This window comes from Lutra lutra, chromosome 1 (assembly GCF_902655055.1).
Source record: "Lutra lutra chromosome 1, mLutLut1.2, whole genome shotgun sequence".
NCBI lineage: Eukaryota > Metazoa > Chordata > Mammalia > Carnivora > Mustelidae > Lutra > Lutra lutra.
In genome coordinates, this window is record NC_062278.1 from 59,235,486 (window position 1) to 59,258,298 (window position 22,813).

Consider the following 22,813-nt stretch of genomic DNA (forward strand, 5'->3'; position numbering starts at 1 on the left):
ACTTGATCTGTCTCATTCCAAAGCCTGGGTCATTTCTACTATACTGTGCCACCTGGATACTAAGTTCAAAGAAGGGAAAAAATACCCATTTGTTGGGACAATCATGGAGTTATTTGGGAAAGGCATACTCTATGACTTGGACCCTGAAGGATGGCCAGGATTCTTGGCAGATGGAAGGAGCTAGATGGAGGTAGTGGAGGCTTTAAGAGTGCTTTTCAGCAAAGAGAAGATAGAATTCTGGATACAGAAGGAAATCTATCTTCAGGTTGAAGAATATGATTGCTTTTGTTTTGTAACATTTCTGTGGGACTCAGAGGGGCCAGAAAGGAAAGGTGATTTGGGAGAATTGCCCGGCCAAGGACCTTGTACTTTATTCTTTGCTGAACCTAGAATGGGAATTTTATTTTTATTTTTTTATTTATGGAAGTCTCAGACTTTTTTTTTTTTTTTTTTTTTTTCCTAAGAGAGAGCAAGAGAGCAGGGTGGGGAGGGGCAGAAGGAGAGGGAAAGACAGAATCCCAAGCACACTCCCTGCTGAGTGTGGAGCTGGACATGGGGCTCCCTCTCAGATCATGACCTGAGCTAAAATAAGTCAGACGCTTAACTGACTGAGCCACCCAGGTGCTCCAGAGAAGTAGTTCCTTCCACTACCCCTGACTCTATTAATTTATATCTGTGACCATAGTAAAGATATGGCTGGCCAAAAGTATGTAAGAACATTTTGGACATTTGAGTGATTGGAGGAGAAAAGCAAGACTCCTAGAATCAGAGGAAGTGAACCAACAAAAGGGTTACATTATAGATTACCATTCATAGTTTCCTCAAAAACATTCACTTCAATGGCTATTGGTAAGGTTTTATACACATGTGCATTTTAAAACATTACTAAAAATCCTCTTTCAGCATTTGGGCTAAGCTAAACCTGAAACATTTCTAAAAATTCAATTTTTAGCTAAATCTATGATGATTGTAAATGAAATAAAATGCTTACTATTATATTTAAGCCACTCTCTGTTAGTTTGATCTCTCAATTATTTGGAATGTCTTCCCTGATTATATTCTAGTAAGTGTTTATTATGTTAATAAGTTTTTAAACAATTAAAAATATTCTATTTTTCTATTATTCTATATTCTATTTCTATTATTCTGTATTCTGTTTTCTATTATTCTGTATTTTGTTTATAAAATTGTAAGTTAAGCAAACAATGTTAAGCAAAGAAATGATTCAGAAATTTGGAGATAGGAGTTAATTTAAAAAAAAAATTAAAGATTTATTTGTTTATCCTAGAGAGGGGGGTAAGGGAGGAGGGAGAGGGGAGAGAAGCTCAGGCAGACTCCTCGCTGAGCACAGAGCCCAATTTGGGGCTTGATCTCATGACCCTGAGTTCATGACCTGAGCTGAAACCAAGAGTCGGACGCCAAGGTGCCCCAAATTGTTTTAATTAAAACAAATATTTTTAAAATTTATTTTTATTAAGTTTTTAATTTTAATCCAGTACAGTTAACATACAGTTTTATATTAGTTTCAGGTGTGTAATATAGTGATTCAGCAGTTCTGTATGTCGTTGATCATGCTCATCATGAGTGTACTCTTAATCCCTTTCACCTATTTCACCCATTGCCCCCACCTCCCCTCTGATATGCTTTATTTTAAATGAGTACCCTCAGTTAAAGTTATTTAAAAAAAAAAAAAACAGTTTTTACTCGAAGCATACTTCAGAATACATGGTTTGAAAAGATATATAAAAAAACGTGGAATGAGAGTTTTAGTATATTGTTACATTGACACCCCAGAATGAATCATGACTTTTGGAATTTCACATCTTGGTGTGATTTCCCTCTCACATTGACTCTGGGTTTGGCTATGTGATTTGCTGTGTGACTTGGCCAGTGGGACAGCAATAAAAATGATGCAGGTAGAGGTTTAATATGCACTTGAGAGTTGGGGTTTGCCCTCTTGGAAAGCGGCTGTCTCCATGTAAGAAACATGGCAAAGTCACGTGAGAGGGAATGAGGCACCTCAGATCTAGTTCCATCAGGGCGTCTTACACCACCCACCTCTTGTCAGGTTGCCGTGAGTGATGCCAGGCAAGATCAGAGGAGGACAGAGTGCCCAAGGGAGCCTAGCCCAAACTGCAGAATCATGAGCCAGTAAGTTGTTTTTGTTTTAAGTCCCTAAGTTTGAGAATAGTTTGTTAACCAGCAATGAATAACCCACTGACAGATGTGAAAACTCACTGAGGCTAGGGATCATCTCCCACGAGCCTCCATGAGTCGTCCTGTGGCTGAGTCAGTCATTCTGCACAAAGAGGGCAGAGCTACAGTCACCTGGAGAACACTTACATAGAGTCAGGGATGGTCCATGAGAAAGACACACAGAAGTCTTCTAATAAGCCCTTGTGTTAGAATGATGGGTTACTTAAAGAAAAACTCACTTTGCCCCAAACAGTAGGTTGGCTAATTCAAAATCCCTCTCAGTTCTATGATCTCTCAGATGTTGAGATTTCATCTCACATATCATATCTTAATTTAAAAATACATTTTCATTGAGAGAATGTAGCGTTAAAATGATCAACATTATGATCCATTTCATTTTGCTCCTTGTAGTCTGATTAACAATCCATTTCAATAAGCCAGTAGTTGAGGAACTACTGTCCGCTCCTGTAAATGAGAAGGTGCACTTATCTTTATTCTTCACTGTGATTACCTTTTATTTATTTTTGAAAGCTTCCTGGATTTCAGCTCATTGTTCAATTGGGAACCATATCTGTTCTGTTCAGAGCAGTATTTTAATTTTCAGATTCTGAGCAGACATGATTTCTGTGATTCATTTTGCTCTCTTTGCTCTGGTTTTACTGAATATAATTTCTGCCCCCTCCTTTTTTTCTCCCCGCTGTGCCAGTTAGCAATCACTTTAACTATGAAGTCCTGGTCTTTGCTCTCTCCCTCTTGCTTCCCACTCTAATTCCCAATAGAAAACTCCCTTGGGCATGGGAAATATGGGAACTTTGTGGGGTAAATTTTGCTTCCTAATATTTTTATTTTCATGCATGATTATCTTGAGGCTTCTGTGATGGGTACATTTTATGAACAAAAAAAAAAAAAGAAAAAAGAAAAAGGAAAGAGGAGGAAGGAAGAGAAATATTACAAATCAAATGAAATTACCAATAGCTCCTAGGGATATAGAATGATGAGAGACCATTTTATTCTATATTGTTTTTCAAAATAATTGGTTTCTAGAATAATACAGCACATGTGAAGAATGACTCACTGAAACTCTGTAAGAGGCTGGACAAGAAGCTTGAAAATGAATACATACAGTATGGTATGAAATTGTGTGCTCTGAGGTACTAACTCCCTTTTGGAAAATACTATGAATCATGTTCCAAACCAGTGGCTCTCAGATGTCATCCATATCTTTTCCTTATAGTGATCATGACCTGCTCTGTCCCTCATTTAGCCTCACCGTCCCTCTGTCAGACATAATCCTATCCTCCTGGAATTATGACACATCCAAAGATGAGAGGTGTGTGAGGAGGAGTCCCCAAGAAGCTTCCCATAAATTCTGTGATCTGCACTGTTCGTGGGAAGTGGGGCCAGCATCTTACCATTAGAGTCAAGTTCCTGGTGATGGTCTATGGTACTGAGTGCACTTGATGCTTTGTGTGTGAAGATCACTGGAATCACGATTCATCTATTTTAATCAGCAGTCTGCCTTTTTTATTGTGCATAAATGTGCATAAAACAATCTGTGTTATTGAAATTAGCCTGTATAAAATGGAGTTTGGGATGGGAGGATTTCAGCGGCCAGTGCTGCATGTGGATATTAGTGTTCTTTGTTGCCTCTGATCTCATTCTGCAGCTTGGGTGCTCCATCTGTACCCTTGGGATTTTCTGTCCCATTCCTCTTCAGTCAGGGCTATCTCATTGGTGAAGAACAGAGGCCTGGGGAGATGAGGTCAAGTAGAGATGAGAGAACACTGTCAGGATTCAGGGCTCACATAGGGATCCAAGGATTGGAGCCGCTGTAACTAGGAAAAGAGAGTCACTGGGAGTCAAATTGTCTCCTCCGTAACTCAGGGCCTGAGGAACTACAGACTTGGTCCTTCTGTGCGCATACTCTCTCTCCTTTCTCCAAATACTTATTTTCTCCTATTTATCAGATTCTGGGCAACCCCTCAAACTGCTAAGACAGCCAAGACAGCCTCCAATCTGCATGATCTTTGTATTCTAACATTCCCCACTGACTAACAACATAGTGTGTATGTTAGTTGAAATACTGAGAGATTGTTATGGGACCAGTTCCTGTGTGTAAGCCGGAGCAGTCAGGCTATGTATTGGTAAGCCTTTGGTTGGGATATTTATCCATATTCCAACCCATCCTAGCTTAGCTTGGGATGGAAGTGTGTAGTGTGTAGTACTGACCCTTTAGGAACTATAGGAAGGACAGGTCCACAAAACATACAGATTAAGATCCCACCACAGGGGGAAGTAGAGGAGCATTAAGTTGATAGAGAAAAATAGTATAATGATGCTGTTCGCACCACATCCAGCAGTTGTGCTGTGAGCTCTCTGTGTTGAAATGATATAGGTGCACCACACACCTCTGTGGGCAAAGATAAACTTTTCACTCATGGCATAATTCAAATTTCATTATAGCTGTTATTTGAAATGGATGTTTTCTATTTATCATGCATATCCTGCATGTATCAGAGGGCAAAAGAAAGGACTGTAGCTAGAAGTTAAGCAGAAGTAAGTTGTATGGGGGTGGGCATTATATATATAAAAAAATTCTCATGTTTAGAGTGCTTTAAAAGCAACACAAGCTTGGGGCCCTTGGGTGGCTTAGTTGGTTAAGCCTGTGACTTCGTTGGCTCCAGTCACAATCTCGGGGTCCTGGGACCGGCCTGCATTGTGCTCGCTGCTCGGCAAGGATTCTGCTTCTCCTATTGCCCCTGCTTCTCTCCTTGCTCATGCTCTTTCTCTCTCTCTCTTAAATAAATAAATAAATAAATATCTTTTTTGTTTGTTTGTTTGTTTGTTTGTTCTTTAAAGCCCCACAAGGTATCTCATTTAGTGGTAAGTTACCTGTTGCTGTTCATATTCCAACATCGAAGGAGTACCTTCCAATTTTAAGATTCCAATTCTCTGTAACTTTGAGTCGATGGATCTTTTAAAAGACAAATGAATTATTGACAAAGATTTGATGCTTAACACACAGACTGTTCAAACTAAAATTGTTACCTGTTCTCTTGATGGTTATCAGCTAGCAGGTCAGCAAATCACTCTCTCCAGACAGCACAACTCACTCAGGTTGAGGTACCAGAGGGGTGGGTGGTGTCCAGGTTAGTATCCTGTAATCAACATGAGGGAATCTCACCGATAATATGATTTAGCAAAGATCCATCTCATGTCCACAGCAAAAACTCAAGACTATCATCAATCCACAGCACAGAAAATCAGCACATTAGGCACGTGTAAAAGATCTCAGACTCGCGGTGTCCCCTATAAAATAGCATCCCTTCAAATACAGCTGACAGATTGTGATTAAGAGAGGCAGGCCACCTTGTCATATCTTTAGGTTCTTCAAACTCTATCCTTGTGTAGAATAAGATCCTCGGGATGTTATGTACCAGGACTGTTCTCTGAACTTCCCACAGAGCTACCTACATGCAAACTTTTATGCTGTTGGGTTTTTATTAAATGTTGACCTAGGAAGGGCTGTTTGAGGAATATCTCATGATCACCTCCAGAATTCTATTTTTTATTGTGCTTTCTCTACTGCTTACTGCAACACAGAATGGAGAACATTGTCCAGGAGTTTATGAATGAAATAATGAAATAATGAAAATGTCTTCCCAGATAAAATTGTGGGCTTCTTTTAACATAGCTATATAATATTATGTTTAATGTTAGCCTCGACTACTAGGAAGCTGGGAGATAAAATAAGTGTTTACTTGCAATAATGTTCTCATCCTGATAATGGACAAAATTATTCCTTCTCTCTTAAATTGTTTCTTTAATCTTCATTTTTAAGTGTATGTATTTAAATCTTATAACATTCTTTTTAGGAGTGGACACAATAATGTAAATGCATAAAAGTGGGAGAATAAAAGAGAGAGCTTCTGAACCACGTAGACTATCAAGTCAGTTAATATAATAAGAAATTCCAGAGAATCCTTGATGTTTGAAATATGGGTGTTTTTGTGAGTCTGACCTAACTCCATCTTCCATTGCTCTGTTAAATATGCTGCAATAAATTACCAGCAATAAACTTCAAAGGTATTGTAACTTGTAAGAAAATGTTCTAATAATCTCTAGGGTTATTTTTGATAAGAGATCAATGTATTTATTTATCATCTAGAAAAAATATCCTACTGACAGAATGAAAACTTTAAAATGCAATCTGTGGTGCATTGCCAGGAAGGCTGAAGTTGCCAACCGAAGTAAATACCTACTTTATTACCTACTCTGTTAGACAAGGATTTTACTCCACATCATCTCCTCTATTTATGTACTTATAATTAGGGTTTCTATATGTCTGATCTTGCCAGGTTTTGCACTTTAAGTATTGACTCATCTTCTTGAGAGATGAGGGATTAGGTAGTGTTTATGGTGGTACCTTGGACAATGTCACCATATCCACTCCTGCTGATGCTGGAGCATAGCCATCCCCACGTGAATAAGACAGATAAAACAACCCCATTCAAGTTTCGATAATACTAGTGACTTTACATAATACAGGTACTTTTTGCTCCATACTCACAGTAGGAATGATTACTTTTGATGTCTTGATCACTGTTCTACCCTTGGTGCCTAAGATGATATACTCTCAATGAATACTATAATAAGTGTGTTGGTTGATATATAAACAAAAAGGCATATTTCCATTTGCAAGAACAGAATCACAGTAATGTGAAACGGTGGTTTCAGATGGATGGGCAAAAGTTAAGGAATGGTAAGGGGGTTTGCTTAGAGCAATAAGAAGTGCCAACTAGAGGTAGGTGCTTTCTTGTAGAAAGCTATTAATGATCTAATTTTCATATACCATAGGAATGGTGGCATAAAAAGCTATACTTGATTTCTTCTCCATTTATCAAGCATAATCACATAGTCATATCTTTAGTTATGGTAGACACAACTTAAAAAAACTTCCTACTTATCTTTCCTAGGTGATAACATTATCATCATCATTCTTGTTGTTGTTGTTGGCCCATTGTCCAGTCCAAAATGCTATTTTTTGAGCAGCTAAGTGAGTCTAGTTCTTCTATAATATGAAGAAACCTGGTTTCTGGCCCCTCCTTACTGGACTTGAAATCTTGAGCAAATCACTTAGTATCTCTGAGACTTTCTTCACCTAGTGAGAGCAAAATGATTAGAAGACTAAGCAAACTAGTCTATGTGAATTCACTTGGAGAACCAAAAAAAGATATTAGCAAGAGAGTTGTAGCTACTGAGGGGTGCGAGCCATGTACCCAGATACTATGGAGTTTCCAAGGATACAAAGGGGAGATCTTGTCCACTCATGGCTTTGTGAAGGTGCAGTATCACTTTTCCCTGGGATAAAGAGGCAGAATGTAATGGAGTTGTGTACACCATTGCTAGAGTTGCTCACCTGCCAGTGGGAAAAGCAATTGTATTATTTCTTCCTACCCTGTCCTGTGAATGTGAGAAAATTACCTATTCCTGCAGATTCACCAGTATCGATCACCTGATTATTCCTGCCATTCATTGTTGACTAACAGCCTGGGGCAAAAACAAATTAAGAGGAAGGTTGATCAGTGTTTGTCAAGGGAAGAAGATGGCAGCAACCTCTGAGTTTTAGGAGGGATAGGCCTGTTTTGCTTCTATTAGGGATTTTTATGGTTTAGAAATACTCCTCAGAAGAAATGATTTCTACAGAATGACTTAGTGGAGTTGTGATTACACATCAATGCATTATTCTTTCATGTCCCCTGCCTCCACCGGATTTGAGTTGTTCCTTCTTCCCATGCTACAATGTTTTCTGTGCACTTACTTTGTGACTTAAATAATGAATGATACATGATTTAAGATGACAGTTTTTTGAGTGCAAATATTAAGAATTAAGGTAATAATTCTCCAAAAGGACAGGCATAGCAAAACATACCAAGAGAGTGATAATCTTTTCATGCTATCATACCTCTTACTGCTTTTTAAAAAAATTTATATTTTGTCTGCATTGCAATTTATAATTTTTGAAAACCACTAAATACCACAGAACCTGTAAAGATCCATGAGAATCTTGATGATCTAGATGGGTTTTTCTGTGTGGGTCCAGGAGAAATGGGCTCAGAGATTCAACTTTCAGATGAGTATCAGGAAAAAAAAAAAGACCAAAATCCTCAAACTATTGAATATAGTTCAGTTCAAGATTAGACCTTACTTTAATGATTTTAAAACTTTTTTTTTTTGTTTGAATAGCGTTGACACCCAAAGTTACATTAGGTTCAGGTGTACAACATAGGGATGCGACATCTCTGTATGTCATGTTATGCTCACAACAAGTATGACCACCATCTATCCCCATGTAACACTATTACAGGATCATTGGCTATATTCCCTATGCTGTACCATTACTTTAATGATTTTTAAAAATTAAACCATGTATTCTTTTTTTTTTAAACAAGATTTTATTTATTTATTTGACAGACAGAGATCACAAGTAGGCAGAGAGGCAGGCAGCGAGAGAGGAAGATGCAGGCTCCCTGCTGAGCAGAGAGCCTCATGTGGGGCTCCATCCCAGGACCCTGGGATCATGACCTGAGCCGAAGGCAGAGGCTTTAACCCACTGAGCCACCCAGGTGCCCATAAGTCATGTATTCTTATTACATGCAGAATAGATTTTCTTTAAACTCAGATCATCCAACAACTTTGTTGAACACTGCCAGGTGCCCAGATGGGCTCCATGCAAGACTCTTCTTCCATCCACACCTTTCTGCAGAACTCAGGTCAGGCAAGCTGTTGGATACCCCTACTTCCTTGACCTTCACCAGAGTCAGCACTAGAGCCAGAATTGCATGATTTCTGGCGGAGCTTCATTTGTACCAAGATGGAGTTGCTTCCCAAGTTGGGGGTTCTGGAGCACAAGTTGTGGTGGAAAACATGGAGGGATGTAGACTCTTGGTTAGAGGGTAATCTGCTATATGTCCTCACACTGCTTTTCCTCAAACTACGGACACGCTGTTCTTGAAAACAATGTCACCATCTTGCAGACCACCTTCTGTCCAACCTCCTCTGCTGGTGGTTTTCAATCTTTTTGGTCCCCTCCTTCTTCATCACCCCTTTTACCCTTCTTTCTGCCTTCCACCTCCTGCTCCCACTCTCCCTCCTTTATGCATCATAATATACTTAATTTTATCAATATGGAGTATCCTGCAAGCTAAGGTGAAACCAAAATCTGGCTTGGAGCCCAGACATCACTTCTGAAGTGACAGCCCCTGGTAATAGGGAGAGTTTGCAATTATACAGATCATTGCTTCGACCTGGTGCAAAGTCAACCAGGCCACAATACAAGAACAAAAGGCTTAATTTCTGCAGCTTCCAGAAGGGCTCTGAGCAGTACCTCAGTTTTCACTGACCTGTGTGCTGGGATGGCCAACCTGTTTTGCCCTTTTTCAGTTAAAGTCCCATGATAAACAGCTCAGTTCCTTTGCTGTCCCCTGTGATCTTCTGCCTTGTAAAGTAAACCTTAATGTCCTTATTACATATGTTCCTTTTCTCCACAGTCTACTCAAAATGATTTGCACAAATAAAAAAATACTCTCTAAATGGTGTAAGGCCCTATATTCTAAGTAACTGATTAGCTGAACATATTAGCATTAGCTTGACAGCATTAGAAAAGGCAGTTTTTTAAATCTTCAAAACAAAATTTCTCCTTTTAGGCTAGTTTGCATGTGATCTATGTAGATAGAAATGGTGGAGAAGATGCTTTCTTTGAAATATATGGAGGCCTTTGAATCACTTTCGAAGTAAAATGAGGGCAGGAAGTCAAATTGTATGAGTGTGCTTGTCCCCCAGAGAAGGAGAATGCATGGTCGTAATTGAACCCCTTATTACTATTCACTTTGAGTTTCTCAATTTGGCTTGTCTTGGGGCATCTCTCTCTCTCTCTTTTTTTTTAAGCTTTGGGGAATTAGAAATTTAAATGAGATGTGGGAGAGGGAGGGGAGCGCTCCTGTGAGAAAGCTTTGGTTTCTGGACTCAGCGGTCCTGGGGGTGGGGAGAGCTGCGTCAGAGTGGAGAGAAAGGGATGAAAGCATCCCTCAAGCTGTGAAGGAGCAGCCAGCCTTTGGCTGCTTGCAAAATCTTTATCAAAATGTGAACTGCTGAATAAATTACAGCTTTATGATTTACTTGTAGACTATTTATGACTGATGACATTAAGTTTGTTTCTTGTTTTTCTTGCCTCTAAGACGTTGTTGTATCAGGGCGAAGCTGTTCTGGTTTCCATGTCTTGAGAATACAGATAATTGCACGTGGGGTTCTCAGTTGTGCCATGCTGGGTTTCTCTTCTCAAGGAGCAGGCATGGACGGTAGATGCAACATACACATTCCCATCTTCCCTGCCTCAGAGAAGGTTCCCCAAGAGCCTGCATCAGAGCACATCTGTGTCTTCCAAACAGTAGGACTCCTCAGCCCCAGCCTCACCTTTTGCTCATGCCCAGGGGAACTGATGACAAAACAATTATGAGGTGACTTGGGTGCACCAAGGCTTGAAAATATGAGCACACTCCCATAGTGTCTTGGTTCTTTACTTTCTCGCCGCTGGGCTCGTGAAGGAACTCATCACTGTGGAGCAGGTCAGGAGTGGGAAGTCAGGAAGAGCTTTTTGCCTTTGGTACTTGAGTCTTGATTTGGGAAAGGAGGAGGTGGAGCAGGTAATTATGTTTGTTTCCTTGGGATGTCCTAATAACTTACCACATACGTAGTGGCTTACAATGATGAAAATTTATCCTTAGTTCTGGAGGCTAGGGTTCTGAGGTCAAGGTGGCAACAGGGCCATGTTCTCTTGGAAGGCTTTAAGGAAGAAATCCTTCCTTTCCTCTTTCAGTTTCTGGTGGCTCCAGGGATTTCTTAGCTTGTGGTAACAACATTCCAGCGTCTGCTTCTGTCTTCACATGGCCTCTCTGTGTTCCTCTGTGTCCTATTCTCTTCTCATAAGGATATCTGCCATTATAGTGAGGGCTCATTTTACACCTAGAATGATTTGATCTTGTGGTCCTTAACTAACTGCATCTACAAAGACACTCTTTCCAAATAAGGTCATGCCCTGAGGTTGTAGGCAGACAAGAATTTTTCGATGGCATTATTCAACACACTGTAATAGTGGAAGCATGGGATGTAAAAGCTGGAAGGAAGATCATCGAGTCTAACACCTTTATTATGCAGATGAGTTATCCAGCCTTAGCCAGATTGTTAGTGATAGGAATTTTTTAAAACCTTAGTGCTAGATACACTCGGCTATGTTGAGAGAGGGGCGAATTTTAGAGATAAGGAGAGTGTGGCAGTTTATAAAATTGGCTGCCAAGTCTTTGACAGTCCTCCCCTGAGTGTGGAGGGACTTGACTGCTTTGATCTTGGAGATGGGGGTGGTGATGCTGTGGGACTCTTGACTTGGGTTCTAGATGGTGATGAAGCTCTGCCTTGTTCACTGTAACACTCTAATTTGGAGCCCCAAGCCGCCATGGATACCATGGTCTGACAAATCTGAGTCCACCGTGCTATGAGGGAGTCAAGCTATAGAGACAGACCTCATGTCAGTGCTCTCGTCAGCAGGCCACACACCAGACATGGAGAGCCTCCAGATGATTCCAACCTGGCTACCAAGTCCTCCCCAGTCTTTGTGTCTTCTCAGATGAGGTGCTAGGCATCATGGTGTAGAGATGTGCTGACTGCCATTGTACTCTTAATCCATACTTAAAATAAAATGGCTCTTGTGTTAAGCCATACATTCGGGGGTAGATTGTTGCAAAGCAACAGTAACTGGAAAAAGTCACCTTTGTGATAATTGGATAATGTATACTCATCTCTATTCTGTAGGCAGACAAATTAGCACCAAGAATTAGACCTTTGTAATTATAACAAGGACAGAATCTTCAGGGGTGCATTCTGGTGAGAAAGGAGCTCACCACACTGTTCATGGGAGAGCCATGGTGATTTATTTGTTCATTGACATTGGTAAGCTTAACTGGGGATGTTTCATGGTCCTGGGAATGGCCAAATATTTGTTGTTTTTCCTATACCTGGTGGGAGAAAGTGTAGTATACTAGAAGGATCGAGTTCGGTTTTCAAGAGCAAGTAAACATAAAAACTTATAAACTCTTCTTTCTAGGTTTTCAATGCTGAAAATAAATGAAATCTGGGGTCTGGTGTGTCACAATAATCCTGAATTCTTAGAGATGAAAGTAAAACCAGAGATCACTGGCTTTTATGGAGAGGCAAGAAAAAAAATCTATAACTTCTAGCTTGTCTCAAAGGCTAAGTGTATCCACATTCATCTTTTCAGGCAAAATTCCACTGATGAGTCAACTGTTAAGAGTACCTGTGGGGGTGCCTTGATGGCTCAGTTGGTTAAGCTGCAGATGACTGCAGCTTAGGTCATGATCCTGGAGTCCTGGGATTGAGTCCTGCATCGGGCTCCCAGCTCTATGGGGAGTCTGCTTCTCCCTCTGACCTTCTCCCTTCTCGTGTTCTCTCTCACTCTCTATCTCTCAAATAAATAAATAAAATCTTAAAAAAAAAAAAAAAAAGAATACCTGTGGGTCAGGAGCTTTTCTTGGTCCTAGGAATAAAAGTAGTCTTTATACTGGAATGGTGTGTATGTGTGACAAAGATAACATCCATTTATTATGCACCCTACATTCTGGGGGTGAGGGAGAGATGGACAGTGAATATATGAATAAATAATATCTGGAGAATTTGAAGGGTCTTGAAGGCAATTAAATAGGTAATGTGAAAGACAAGGTGTGTATGTAGGGGTTCTTAAAAAGGTACTTAGGCAGTCCTCCTCTATGCAGTGACACTTGAGTTGAGTCCTCAGTGATCTAGGGGAAGATCATGACCCATAGCACCAGGTAGCATGACTTAGTGTTTGTAGGTGGTTGACTGTTTGAAGGTCAGATAGATCTAAGATTTTCCAATTTCACAAGTACTTGTAGAATACAACTTACAAACTTGTCCTGATTAGGAATCTAAGCTGATTGCGGTACTTCTTAGTGGTAAGTACACCAGTAGACTAGAATTTTGTAATTCCATTGTGGACAGTTAAATTCTGAGTAGGTGAAATGCCAGTGTTGGGATTGTGTCTAGAAGTGTCTAAAGTGTCTAAAGTGCCCCCAGGATCTATTTTAACCAAAGTTTAAAATTAATTTTCTAAATATCATTGTTTATAAAAGGGATGACATTTATAATGCATGTAGGGAAAAACAAAACAAACAGAAAAACCCCAAACTACCATCAGTCACTCTCTATAAAGGAAGCAGACAGAAAGTGAAAAATAGATGAGCAAACAAACAGATATATACATAAATATGACTGGAGGGAGACTCCCAGCTGGACTTAGGTAAGTGTGATAAAACATATTTTATATTCTGTGTCTGATATTTAGGCCATCTGTTCTTTGTGGGTCCGATTTGCTGATTAGTTACTTCTCTTGTCACCTGTGCTTATTCCTGGAGTATTAGTGCCCTTTCTTTTTCCTTTGTCCCTCCTTCTCTTCTTCCCTCTGTCTCTCTTTCTTCCTAGTTTTACTGTATGCCTATATTCCTTAGAATTTTACCTGTGGAATTCCTTGAGGTTTTTGTTTGAAGTTTGCTTACCAGAGACCATTAGTGTTTGCTTTTGCTTTTGATCACTTTAAATGAGGAATTGGCTAATGTTTTCTGTCACGGGTCAGGGAGTAAATATTTTAGGATATTTTAGGTATCTTGGTCTGTATAGTCTGTGTCACAACTACTCAACCCCACCATTGTAATGTGAAATGATCTGTAGACAGTGTATAAATAAATGAGCGTAACTATGTTCTGATAAATGTTTCATATAATTTACATGTGTCATGAAATATTTTCCTCTTCTGATTGTCTTTCAACAATTTAAACACTTAAAAACCATGTTATCTTAGCTCATGGACTATATTTAAGCAGGTGGAAGACTGGAGCTGGTCATGAACCATAGTTTGCCACCTTCTGATTTAAACGTAGTTTTTAGTGTGTGCGTGTGTGAGTGTTTTTTTTTTAAATGTGTCTTAAAATTAATGTGGATTTTAGCCTCAAATTTGTATGCGGGCAGGATTGTGGTTAAAATTTCAGAGCAATCATTTTCCTTTTCTCAGAGCCAAGGCCAAGACAGATAATTATCTCTCCCACATCTCTTTGAGGCAGTTTTTTCCCAGGTTTACCCTCAGAAGCTTCCAGAAGCCTGGCTTGATACAGCGATCCCTGATCTGAGTGTCTGTGATGTCCACACCCCCAGTTGTCTCCTCATGGTTTGCTGAAGTGGAGTTCAAGGTCATCAGGGTGGGAAGAGGACAGATGCTGACTTTTCATTTCTTTTTGACAAAGTCTGATAGCCAATTTCTGGATTTGAGATTTCTTCTTTATTCTGACCTCTAAAGACATCATCTCTCACTTTCCAGCCAGTTTAACCATGCTTTTTTTAAAAAAAGACTTTTACATACATACCTTCCAGAATTTTTAGGCATTTTGTATACCTAGAAGTATTGCTGGAAACAGTAGTCATATTGGAATCTCTGTCCCAGGCTTTTTTGAGTATTTCAGTCAGGTGTATGTTTCATGCTATTCCAGGAGATTGGTTATGCTTAGGAACAAAGCTGTGGGGGAAAAGGGAACTTCTGAGGAACCTGTGTATTCAGAGGACAAGGAGGGGTGGAGTCACCAAGGGATAGAGTGGTAAAGAAGTGAGAAACGTTCAGAGAAGAAGAGAAGCAGCTAAGCTCAAAGATGAAGTGATGAGTACCGAAGTGGGTGAAATTACTCCCAGGGAAGGAGCCTTCAGAAGGAAAGAGTGTCATATTTGCATGGAAGAAAAGGAGAGGTAAACTTGCATCAGAAAACACAGTAATAAATAGCCTGGAGGTAAGAAGGAAGGAGGCAAATTCAAGACATGTTAAGGTAACCGTGCTCTGGAAATGGAGCTACTTGTATTCGAAAATGGGGGGGGATGTGAGTACCCGCGTGAAGTCAGAATGATTGTGTCCTTGCAGACAGGCAAGAGATAGAATGGAAATTATGACTTCGGGAAGATCAATCCTGTAACACAATACAAGTTGGTTTGGTCCATAAGGAAGTTGATATCAAAGAAGACCAACTAAGTGAGTGCAGCAGTAATTGAGATGGGAACACTGAAGAATTTTTCCTGGGGTTGTAGTGGTGGAAGTGAGAGGAACAGGCAGCTTTGAGAAACATGGAAGAGGAAGACCAACAGAATGTGAACACTGAGTAGACAAGGGAGCAGAGGTGAGCCAAGTCCAAGGTGGGAGAGAGCTCACAGATTCTAATGTGGCTTCTGAAGATTCTTTTAGTTCTGATTCGACCTCTAAAGGTGTAATTTTTAAAGCTCACTCAGTGGAGAGTCAGGTATATTCTAAGATACTAGGGTCTCTAAGTTTCAGTGTGAGTTTTATGTTACTTTTTACCCTTCCAGTTGACAGAGCTGGGAGTATGGTTTTTCAGAACATTTCTGTCTTTATATGTGAGCCTCACAATGTTGTAAGCAGGCTCTCTTGCTCCCTTGACGTTTTCCACAGTAACACAACCACCGCTTCCCTGAAAACGTTTTTGACAGCTGAGCCGGCTGGTGGTCTGTGCACTGCCTTCCCACCAGTGCTCTGATTGGTGCGTCAGAGGCAGCAGTTTCTCACAGTGACACAGATCAGACGAGGGAAACTCATCTTGTATGAACCAGGGTCGAAAATTGAAAACGTTCCACCTTAACGGCTTTTCATGCTTGACACACTTCAGAAGCTATTCTTTTTGACAACATAATCAAGGTTAGTGGTGGGCTTAGTGTTTCGTTTTGCCTTCTTTATTAGGAAGATGCTGCTGTAGTTTCTAAGTGAGTGATCCCAAGAATAACCTTTGGGAATGGCAGAGCCATCTTTCAGAAGGAGGTAGGATGACTTCTGACTTTGTGTTGTGGTACGTTTCTATACCCTATACGTGTCGGTTGCCTTTTAAAAGAGCATAATTATGAATTAGATGTTCTTGGAGCTGAGGGACAAACTTGACTAACCATGTAGTCAGGGGGAAAACAGGCAAGAAATCAGAGGTGGAAGGTTCTGTCCAACATGGCCTGACTGCAGAGCAGCTAGAAATAATGAGAGCTGTTCTCAGTCCTCCAGGGCAGTGACCCTACACTTCATTTTGCTTCTTCTTAGACACTTTGGAAGGGCCACCTTTACGGGACAGTCATTTCTTAACTCACTTTTTTATGGGAGTTTGTATTCATCTTCAAATACAGAGGAAAGGAAACTTGTTTCTTTCTGGAGCAAGAGGACTTTGAGTTTTCATGATAGAGCCCTAACAACTAAAAAAGTTGTTCAACATGACAGAAGGGAATAAATGTTGTACTGAAAGTCAGAATCTTTGGTTCTAGTCTGGGTTCTGTCTCTAATGATAACAGCCACAGATACTCAAGTGTTCACTGGGCTAAGTGCTTTTCGTGAAGACTCTCATTAGGTCCTTTTCACATTTCCTAGAGGAGAGTACTCTTCTTATTCCTGTTTCAGCAGTTGTAAAAGTTGAGGCTCAGGGAGGTTAAAGAGCTCTCACAAGTTTCCCAAACCAAATGGTATTGGTCCTGGTGTCGAAACCAGTGCAGAGGGCTTTGGACTGGGGCTCTCAGTCATTGCTTGCCCAAAGAATATTGGTCCTTGGGAAACCAACCAACCACTCTGAACATCAGTAGTATTTAAAGTAAGGAAATTGGACTCAGTGATTCATAAGGTTGTTGACAGCTTTAAGATCCTTTCCAACTCTCTCTTCTTAAGGATGGAGTGTAGGAAAAGGTGACATAACATAAAAGATAATTACATCCCTGGCCTTAGGAAAAGCCAGTAATAGAGATCAAGCAAATTCCTTTGAGTGGAGAAGCCAACAACAGTAGCAGCAGCAACAACAATTGAGTAGTTAAGTCCTAGAAGAATCCTGAAAAGATTTCTGAAATATTGGATGTCGATATGTTTTGGAAACAGTAGGGTGAATCTAAGTTTTGAAGAAATGACTCATGGGAGAATCAGACACATTATGTGATTTCTTTTCCCTCTTTAATAGTCAGATGCTCAGAGGACAGAGCCTGAAGTTCTGTAAAAATACGAGATTTCATTTCAAGGCATTGCCGGGTAATCTGCCTTAGTTCTTGGAATCTTCAGCTTTCTGGAATCCTTTCATCCGATTTTGATGATCTATTAAACATTATCTTCTCCATACTGAACCTGAGTTGAAAAATAAGCCCCAAACCATTAAGGCTTGTGGGCAGGAAAACTCAGAATTAAATGAAAATCCAACTGTACCTCCCTAAACAAGGGTAGTGGTCTTGGTATGCTCTCAATTAATCTTTATAGCATTTAAAGTCATTTCAGTCCCAATGAAGTGCTGTGGGTAGATATGCCATTTAAGTTTCCTTTGTCCTCCCTTCCCTCTATCTCCCACACATTGCTTTTTTTTTTTTAAATTTATTTATTTATTAGACAGAGATCACAAGTAGTCAGACAGGCAGAGAGAGGGGGGAAGAAGGCTTCTTGCTGAGCAGAGAGCCCGATGTGGGGCTCGATCCCAGGACCCTGGGATCATGACCCGAGCCAAAGGCAGAGGCTTTAACCCACTGAGCCACCCAGGTGCCCCCACACACATTGCTTTTGATCATAAGCAATGTTATTTACCTTTAAGGCTCGTATTCTGCCCCATCTCAGGCAAAAATAGATAAGGTAATATTAACAGCCAGTCCCATCCCAGGTGGCCTCCACTTCTCTTTCATCTTCCGATAGTGATATAAACCTGGCTTCTCCACTCCGAAACAGTTCCATTCAAATTTTCTTTTATTATTTGCATGATTTTTAAAAACATCCCAGGCACTAAAGTCATTCTAGTGAGCTGATGGCTAATTGCATACAGGGTAATCACAGTTTAGCCAATATGAAAGATTGTTTGGAAAAGAGATGACCTCTGTGCTCTTGGTAACTGCAGTTTAGGACCCAACCAGCTGCTGTGATGCATGAAAAACATCTTAATTCATTACGATCAAAGGAGCTAGTCACTTATTCACACTGCTGATTTCTGCAGCTGAGAAAGTATTTACACCAATTAACAACTTTCTGAGGCCCTCTGCTTGAATTGTTAACCTTCACATAAGCTATCTCTGCGGAAATCACTGATGATACACCCACTTGTCTCAGAATTCATCTGCCTGATCTTTATTGAACTTGATGTGCAAACATTTAAATGATAATTGAAACACTAATTAAATACTGTGTCCGGGCACTAGAGTTGGGAATTCAGAGAGAAAGGCTGACTTACTGTCGACAGGATCAGGAATCAGAAGCTCAAGATGCTGCCAGTTTTCAGCAGGAGCAGTTTGGAACATGTTTGGGTTGCCCTGATGTCTACTGTTGTATGCAAGGCACGTCTACTGAGCCATCAAACTCAATGCAGGGGGTAGGTACAGCGTGTAATCCCAAATGATCAGCAAAGGAATTTACTTATGATCCATCCCAGAGATGTGGTATCAATGACTTGCTCTAGTCATGACTGTTGATTCAGTTTGGGGTACAGAGAAGCAGGTGGAATCATATTTTTGGACCAGGCAATTGTTTGGGTTTTTATTTCTTTGGTTTTGTCTCTTTGCATCCAGAGTGTACACGTTTCAGTTTGAATTTGGGAGTATTGGGTTTGTAACCCATTTACTTTCTTTTCTTTCAATGGCATAAAGCATTGGTTCTCATCCCTGACTACATATTAACATGAATTAGAAAATGCTGAGGCCAGGGCTGCATTTGACACCAATTGTATCCGAATCTGTGGTGATGAGGCTAGGAAACCAGGCGTTGGCCACGTTAAAGTAGTTCTGCAGGAGGTACTAACGTGAAGTTGGGATGAAGAACCCCCCCACACTAGACATAAGCTCCGTTGGGACAAGGACTGTGTCTATTTAATTCACTCCTTCCTTTGTAGATTGCAGTGCAGGACCTGACACATAACAGATACTCAGTAAATATTTTTGAGTGGCTTGTGCTTTGAAGACTCCTGGATAGAGATTCACTACCTAGGTCCTGTGTGTTAGAGTAAGTCAGGGAGGTAAATTAGAAAGAATAACTGTGTACTCATACCCTGATTTTTATCATCGTTTCCCAACTCCAGAAAACAGTTGTGGAGCAAGCTCTGGGAACTCGAGTGCTTTCCAAGCTGAGCGTTTCTCTCGACCCCCACCAGATGCTATCACTTCCTGTGATTCCTGCGACTGGCTCCCTCTTCATTTTCTCATTGCACTACAGTTTCCTGCTGGCACTGGCACCTTGTCCTGGATCTAACTTTTTCTTAGGACATGCTCCCCAGCTGCTAAGTGTGCTGCCCTCAGACCCTGTTTAGCTATTATCCACCTATCAATATGAGAATTGCCTCATTCATGGTCACGCCCCATACTGGGGGCAGCCCACATCTAATGACTGATGTGAGGATAGAAAGGCTCGTATTCTGCCCCATCTCAGGGCAACTCTGCAGGACTGTCGCAGTTCCAGAGCTCCTGTGGATAAGCTGACACTGTGATTGGGACTGTATTGAATTCTTCCTGTGCCAGCCTTTCCTCCTTCACCTTTCTTTGCAGGTGTTGCTAAGGACATCTCCTAATGAACTCCTTCACTCTTATCTCCACGTCAGAGTCAGTCTGCCGAGCACACAAAGATAATGGCATCAACTCCGCTACCCATGCCCTCTCAAATAGAGCCTGGCCTCCTCACACTCCTGTCCATCATGTACCAGACATCATGGCAGTAATGATCAAGACAGACAAAATTCCTTCCCTCACTGAGCTTCCATTATGCAGGGAGAGACAAGCAATAAACATATATATAAATCTGAACGATGAAAACCATTTACAAAAACAAGGTAGGGTAAGAGAACAGAGTGATGACGTGCAGTGGGGACCGTGTTGTGCTGGAGCTGTCTCATGCTCGCCTGGGAGAACCTATTGTTAAATCCACAGGAAGTTTGTAAGCCACTTGCAAGAACAATTGTGGAACATTTTTTTTTTAAGATTTTATTTATTTAGTTGACAGACAGAGATCACAAGTAGGCAGAGAGGCAGGCAGAGAGAGAGGAGGAAGCAGGCTCCCACGGAGCAGAGAGCCCGATGTGGAGCTCGATCCCAGGACCCTGGGATCATGACCTGAGCTGAAGGCAGAGGCTTTAACCCACTGAGCCACCCAGGCGCCCCTGAAACATTTCTTAAGTTGCCGAACAGAACCATTCTTAAGCTGTCCTTGAGAATTCAATTACATGGGGCACCTGGGTGGCTCAGTGGGTTAAGCCGCTGCCTTCGGCTCAGGTCATGATCCCAGGTCCTGGGTTCAAGCCCCACATCGGGCTCTCTGCTCAGCAGGGAGCCTGCTTCCTCCTCTCTCTCTGCCTGCCTCTCTGCCTACTTGTGATTTCTCTCTGTCAAATAAATAAATAAAATCTTTAAAAAAAAAAAAAAGAATTCAATTACATGAACTGAAAAGTCAAATAAATCATATTGGAAACTGATGTAATACATACACGAAACTCATCACTTTTCTCATTTTACTACATTTATGATTATATATGTTTTTGTGGTTATTAACATTATTATATCTGTATGGTGGAAATACTACATATGGTGCCTTACTGCATGTCCCTTCCTGATTAATATATTCAGTGACATCAGTGAGTCTGAACTGAACTTGTTTAATTGCAGTCATAGATCAGCAATGGATACAAGAATGTGGGAAAAAAGTCAACAATAGCATTCTAGGAGAATCCATTGACTGCAGAATTTATGATAAACAATAACGTTTTTGTTACTTCTATTCAAATCGGTTGATATATATCATTTATATCAGCAACATTACAGTAAACATAGATGCATTTATACATGCATGCATTTCCCTCCACCCCAGAGATCTGGTTGTGAGCATTTACAACACATCATTGGGTAGAGGGCTTCATTTCAGTGATCTTATGGAAGAAATGTGTAACACTTGAGCTCATAGTTGGTCAAATCCAGGGAAGCTGTGTTTATTACTATTTGTGAGAAAATGGGCTCCCCTACATCATTTGTGTTCTCATTTTTTATGCTTCGATGATGGTCTCTGGACAGTTTTGTTAGTACTTTACCCACATAAAGGATGTATCTCTCAACTTCTGTTGATTTCTTTCTTTTTTTTTTTTTTTTAAATGTAAAGTCTTTTTTTTTTTTAAGATTATTTATTTATTTATTTATTTGACAGAGAGAGAGAGAGATCACAAGTAGGCAGAGAGAAGGAAGCAGGTTCCCTGCTGAGCAGAGAGCCCGACACGGGCCTCGATCCCAGGACCCTGAGATCATGACCTGAGCCGAAGACAGAGGCTTTAACCCACTGAGCCACCCAGGCGCCCTTTTTTTTTTTTTTTTTAAGATTTTATTTATTTGACAGAGAGAGAGATATCACAAGTAGGCAGAGAGGCAGGCAGAGAGAGAGAGGGGAGGAAGCAGGCTCCCTGCGGAGTAGAGAGCCCGATGCGGGGCTCGATCCCAAGATCCTGGGATCATGACCTGAGCTGAAGGCAGAGGCTTTAACCCACTGAGCCACCCAGGCGCCCCCTTCTGTTGATTTCTTTTAGGATTTTGAGAACTTCTGTTAGGTCACAGTTCCAGGTCTTATTTTTCCTAGTGAGGCTAAACTCAACTTGCATACTTCATTATTATTTATGTTCTGATAGCACTTTTTGTTTGTAATTGCCTAGCTGTAGATTGTCATCCTTAGTTGTTCGTGTGGTAATTACAGGCATTTTTGTAAAGAATCACTCTCTTAGTTGTACATTTTGTCCCTTCTGGGAATTTAGATTCTTGAGTATTAAACTAATTTTCTGTTAACCACAGCTAAATGGTATCACAGGTATCAAAAATACAGGTATTATTATAGAAAAGGCATAGAATAGAAAGGAAGTGGAGCCACATGTTGCTTTATGACCATGAACTAACCACATGACAACCCCAAACCTCAGATTCCTAATCTGCACAATCAGTATTTAATTTGGCAAATTTCTTGGTCATTAAGACAAATGAGACATGGTCCATGCCCTCAAAGTATTAACAATGGGCTCTAAAACTATTTCTGATTCAGTGTGATGAACACTAGTAGTAGCTATAAGATGAATACAGAAGTGTGTGAAGAATCAACTGGGTAATGTAAATGAGCGCATTTCATGAACATGGGAAAAACTCTCCCATAAATATGTCGGGTACAGTTCTCATAGAGCTTCTGTGTGCTGGGTGCTTTCTGACACCAGACAAATGCCTACTGAAGGAATGAATTGAGTAGTAGGCAAACAGGTTATTCAATTAAAGAATGTCATGTCTTTTTAAGTCTTGCTCTGCTCTATGCGGTTATGTTTAAGCTTCTTAACCAACACATGGTCACACTGGTCTAAAATATATGGTTACAGAATTTGGTCTAATTATAGTACAAGATACTTAAGTAAACAAAATATTTACTTACTAGAATCAACCCTACTATTTGATTATTCTGTGGCTCTTCTAGGGGTTTAATCTTAGCATTTATTAT